The sequence below is a fragment of the Piliocolobus tephrosceles genome, chromosome 8 (genome assembly GCF_002776525.5).
Source record: "Piliocolobus tephrosceles isolate RC106 chromosome 8, ASM277652v3, whole genome shotgun sequence".
Lineage (NCBI taxonomy): Eukaryota > Metazoa > Chordata > Mammalia > Primates > Cercopithecidae > Piliocolobus > Piliocolobus tephrosceles.
The window spans coordinates 107,646,488-107,652,313 of record NC_045441.1 but is presented as its reverse complement, the minus strand read 5'-3'; positions in this window follow the sequence as shown (position 1 = coordinate 107,652,313).

The window sequence follows — 5,826 nt, the reverse complement described above, 5'->3', positions numbered from 1 at the left end:
CTTTTCTTTCTTGGTTTCTCCCACTTCTGGGGAACCGGAACCAGGATACTGCTCTTTGTACTCTCCAGAAGGTCCAAGTTTTTTGTTTTGTTTTTTGTTTTAGAAACAGTATAACTTCGGGGCCAAGATTACCAAGCAGAAGAATTGATAGCCACTTACACAGTGTAACATACAGAACTACAAATAGCTCCCACAAAACATACCCCAAAATATCTGCTGAAGTACCTCTGCTAAAAATGGATGTACTTCTGTTCAAATCAACAAATTCATTGGGTATGCTAGGGCTACTATTATGGAAGCTATGTTTTCCAAATGGAAAACTGGGATGCATCTTGAGAGTAACTAGTACTAGGAGAGGGTATCCGATGCCAACCTCAGTAAATCTAGAGGTAACTAACTATTTTTCCTAAAGTATTCTTTTTGGTCATTCATATACTAGTCCTTGAGGTTTTTTCGTGCTCCAAATCCTGGAAGTCTTACTGCATTTTAGTACAGGGAAGAGTGATCTAAGTCCTGATGCCAGAAATGTTTAGAGGAAAAAATAGCCATGGAAAGTGTTCAGGCAAAGGGTAGTAATTCAAACACAGTATTTAATCTTTTAATCTGTAATCTTTCCATTTTTTGGCTGTATGAGAAGGAGGAGATTTTTTTTTCCACAGAATTATTTTATCATCTGTAAATAATAATTCCTATTTGACAGAGTTGCTATGAAAATCAAATTAGATAATGCACCCAAGACAGTGCCCAGAGAATTAGGTACTAAAATGCAATTCCTATAATAATAATTAATACTGTTGCTAAGAGTAGAAATTATCTTCCATGCTTCTTCAAAAGTGCATAAAAGTTTGTTTCATCATTTCACAAAGACTCTTAATTTGTGAAGTCTAAAATTCTCTACCAATAGTTAAATAATGGTGGAAATGTAGATTACCACTTTTGCAGCTAACCCCCTCCCAAGATGATGCCTTGGCTAAAAACGTAACAGATCATATTAATTTCTGAAAGAGAAAGGAGAGCTAACAAGATCATATTTTCAACTATTTAAAGCTATTTTTTTTTTTTGAATATTTATATTCCACAGCAGGATTGCTTCAATTCCAACAGCTCTTCATATGCAGCTACCAGGCAGGTGAAGAGTTTAGTGCATTGTTACTATGACATGGTTTTTTAACAAGAGCAATCAGCTATTGTTGGTAAGTGAACGTTGAAAAGATTGAATTGGTCAAATAAAAGCACTTTCTGCTGGGAATGCAATTGAGAAAGGCAACAGTCAAAACACTGCCAAGGTGATTCACGATCTTGGAATGTTATCTGGATTGGGTCAGAGGAAATGTTCCAATGGTGTCATGGTTTACAGCTCAACTAAAAATTTAGGTTCTGTTAATCTTTTAGATGAAAGTCCACAAGCATGCTCAAAACAGAGTAAAGACCACAAAGTCTTGTTGAATGTTTACCATTTATAAAAGGGAACAGCAAAGCTGCATAATGGTTCTGCTTTAAATTATCTATTGGCAAGGATAAATAAGTGCTATACATATTTTTCTGCTTTATTTTTGATATACTGAGATTTTTAAAAATTTGTTTCTATTTGGCAATCCCAAGTTCTTACTGAAATTAATTGTTTTGTGATAAATGTGGGTGATTTATTTGGAGCTATAGGAAAGTTATTAATATATAATGTATCTGTAGCATTTAAAGAAATCGGCAAACTCAGCATCTGGTAAGCTCTAGTAAAGCAAGCTAACTGGAGACAGTTTATCAAGTAGCTAAGGTCCTTTGATTATGGAAAAAACTGCTTACTGGGTCCATGCTAAGAGGAAAGGAAACAGGGAGCATGAGAAGATGATTTCTTTATTCAATTATATCAGATTAGTATTATTAATAGATTGCTTATGACTTTTAGAAAATTCAGCTGGAAAATCAAAAAAGCTCCCTCTTAGTGTTTTCTCTCAAGCTACCCTGAAATATTGGAAGTGATCAACACCTGTCATTTATTTACTCATCCAGTAAATTCATCTAATGCCAGTCATTCATTTATAGCAGACAGTATATTAAATGGTAAGTAACACACCCCATGAGTGGAGGAAGTCACAAAGAGATCAAATTGAAAACTTATTTGCTAAAGAAGGTTTGTATCATGGCTTAGAACTATGGCCAAAATTGGCCTTCCTACTCCACTTCCCCAATATTTGACCTTGGCTTCCATCCAATAGGTAAAATAGGATTTGCAAAGTGACACCAACCAGACCTGTGACACATGCTTTTCCATGCTTTCCCTCATGGAACTCAGAGAACTAGGATATGGAAAGACAGTCTTCTAGGCAGGCCCTTGATCCTGACCCAGATGTGTTTTGTGTGTGTGTGTGTGTGAATCCATAAAGGGTAGCAGAAGCCATGCATACACCAGGCAGATAGATCCTAGCTAAACTAAACATTTCCATAAAAGCTGAGACAGGCTTGTTCATGGCTGTGTATCACTCTATTTTCCTTATGGAACAGGAGGGATTAAAAATGTTCTTAGTCAATATTGCCTCCTCCTGGTAAGTGCAGAGGATACTCCCTTTCCTTTCTATGGAAATGTGAGGAGTGAGTTTGTAATCATCTCTCAACAATATTTTTGCTAAGTTTGAATGATGAGCAGGAGTTCATCAAGAACACAACAAAGAAAAAGCTGATAGATATTATAAGTAGAGAACTAAGGCTTCCAAGATTGGAACCTAGGATGTGAAGAGGCAAGGGGTAGAAGAGAGGAGGAAGATGAGATGGAAGCCTAAGAAGTGACCCTTAGATTCCTGATCCCTTGCTCCAGAAATTCTGATTCAGTGTTCTTAGATAGTGGGGTGTGAGGGTTAATTTCAAGTGCCCACTTGACTGGGTTAAAGAATACCCAAATAGCTGGAAAAGCATTATATCTTGAGGTGCTTTTGACGATGTTTCTTGAAGAGATTAGCACTTATATCAGAGGACCAAAGTAAGAAAGATCAGCTTTCATCAGTGTGAGTGATCATCATTCCATCTGTTGAGGGCCCTCATCAAACAAAAAGGCAGAGGAAAGACAAATTCTCTCTCTATTCAAAGGGACGTGCATCTTCTCCTGCCCTCAGACATCAGAACTCCAAGTTCTCAGGCCTTCAGACTCTGGAGCTTGCATCAGTGGCCCCAGGCTCTCAGGCCCTTGGCCTTAGACTGTGAGCTGTACTTTTGGTTGCCCTGGTTCTCCCAGGCTTTTGGATTCAGACTGAATTAACCTCTGGCTTTTCCGGTTCTTCAGCTTGCAGACAGCATATGGTGGGGAGTCTCAGCCTCCATAATCATGTGAGTCAATTCCCATAATAAATCCCTTCATGCCTATATATATCCAGTTGGGCCTATGTCTCCGAAGAACCCTGATGAATACATAGGACCATGGAAATTTAATCGTTTGTTTGGTTTCTAAACAGCGATCAACTAATTCTAAAATAGGTAAACCCCAGGTTGAGAATCTCTCTTCTAGGTTGTGAAGGGATTTCAAAGAATTTAAACCAAGGATTAAAGTGGGAGAGAAAACAAGGGTAAGTATCAAAGAGAAAGGTTCTGTCTAGAGTGACTGAGCAGATGGTGGGGCTATTAACATAGACTAGACACATATCTTCAGAAAACTTTACATTCTAAAATAAAATATTCAGTTTAACTTTAAAGTTATCTACTCACTCCTGGATGAAGTCAGAGTTCAGTTATGTTGTAATTTATAAACACTAAGAATGAGTAGATAGTTAATTTACCCAGGCTCATTAATTTGTTGAAGAAAAGTGTATCGAACCAGGCAGTGTGAGGAGTCCCTATTCTGACCTTTGACATAAGAAACTGAAGATAAAATTTGGCCTTTCTGTCAAGTGGGGTCATCTGTGCTACTCTTGGTCTTTGGGCTAACAAGTCTACAGATAACCAACAGTTACTCAGCCAGTTTCTCATGGGAGTGAGTATATGTCACGCTCATCCTGTTTCTAACAGGACATTATCATACCCATCACTGCTTCACCAAGGTTCCAGAACCAAATGCTGGTCTAGCTGAAGAATATGAAGTTCTTCTATAGCAGGGTAGAGCAAAATTAACCAGAGTGGTCAAGTGTGGGAGTTATTTTTGGCCTCTCTGGCTAATGACTAGGGCCTTCTAGAAAAGGCTGACATACCCTCTCCTGGCTCCCTCCCTCCTCACTGTTGGCCTCAATCCTTTACATAGTCTCCTCTTTACCTTAGCCCCAAATTTAGTGTCAGATTCCCTTTTCTTCCCTGCAATTGAAGGCTGCAGCAAGTCCCTATCCCAATCCTTGAGAAATTCAAGCTTTGACTAGAAGCCCTGAGAGGGTCTTCTGAAATACAGAGTTGACTACTGAGCAGTGGGAGAGTGGGTACTCCTTCAAATTCACTTTCCCTACCAGTAAAATTTCTTACTAGGTACATAGGAAACAAGCAAGACCAATACATGTAGTTGTGTAAGTTGGAAAGGCTGTGCTCTGCACAAATGCCCAAATGAAGGCACACACTGAGGCTGAACTCCAGCCCACACTTTGTTTCCCTAGCCATGTGTCCTGGCATAAGGTTGCATCTACCTAGATAGCTCTCTTTTGCTTCTTGGCTCAAAAATCCATCTGGCCCAGAAATGGCCCTAGAGCAAATCTTATCAAGATTAGCCTTTATTTACTGTGAAAGGCTTGACTCATTCTAGACCCTACCCTGCACTAAAACAGTTATATCAATTGTAAATCGCTTTCCTCTAGTCTTCAGCATCAATTTCTGTTAGATACGATAATTGACAAGAGCAATTTGTTATCTTCTGCTCCAAATAAGTAAAACATGCTTCTATTGCTATAGGAGTGTTTTATCTAGCAAGTCAGAAAACATGTACACAAATAACTAATCAAAACAGTGACATATAAAAAGCACAAAGTCTTCCAAGAGTTTGGAAAGTTTTTTCTAACAGAGGAAGTATTCCAGGAAATAGTGACATTTAAGCAGCCATTGAGAGGTGGACAGAATTTTAATAGCAGATGGGACAGCATTGTGTGCAGAACAAACTCAGCCCAAAGGCAAGATTGTCAACAAGCATGGAGACATAGGGAAACTGTAGTACTTTCAGGGAGGCTGCAAATCACTCAAGAATGAGTGAAAGAAAGGGGAAATGTTACTACAGTGATCAAAAGAGACGGTCCAGAGGACTGCACACAATTTCGCCCTGTGATTTGAAACCATGCAGCCCAGAACTGCCTGCATGACTACTTTGACTTCTTCTACCAGAAGAGATTCACTTTACCTGTTATACATACCGGTGTTAGAAGCCAAAAAGACAAAAAAAAAAAAAAAAGGTGAAATCCACTTGTCTAATCTGACTTCATCTTTCAGATGGAGATACAGGAAAAGATACAAGAGTCCTAGCCAGCATCACATAACTAGTTAATAGCAGGCCAGGACAAGAACTCAAGGCTTTAGGTATTTTTGCTTCCCAGCTACTTATACTAGAATACTAATATTCTCTGGCACATAGGACAATGTACTAGAAAATAGGTTGAGCTAAAAAGAGTTTACATGGCACATTTCCTGGAGCATGGATTTACTTTGATGGGAGATAAGTAAAAGTATTTTTTCTATTAAAATAAAATGCACAATTGTTTAAGATAAAAGTATTATTGGTTATATTAGGTATTCTAGATTCTTGGGATATATTATGATTATTGCTGGCAATAGAAGTATTTGGATGGAACATTTTATGAGGCACTTTGTTATAAGCCTGGGAAAATAGTTGGTTGCCAAATTATGGAGAGCCTCAAGGGTTGAATGCAGTTTACATAA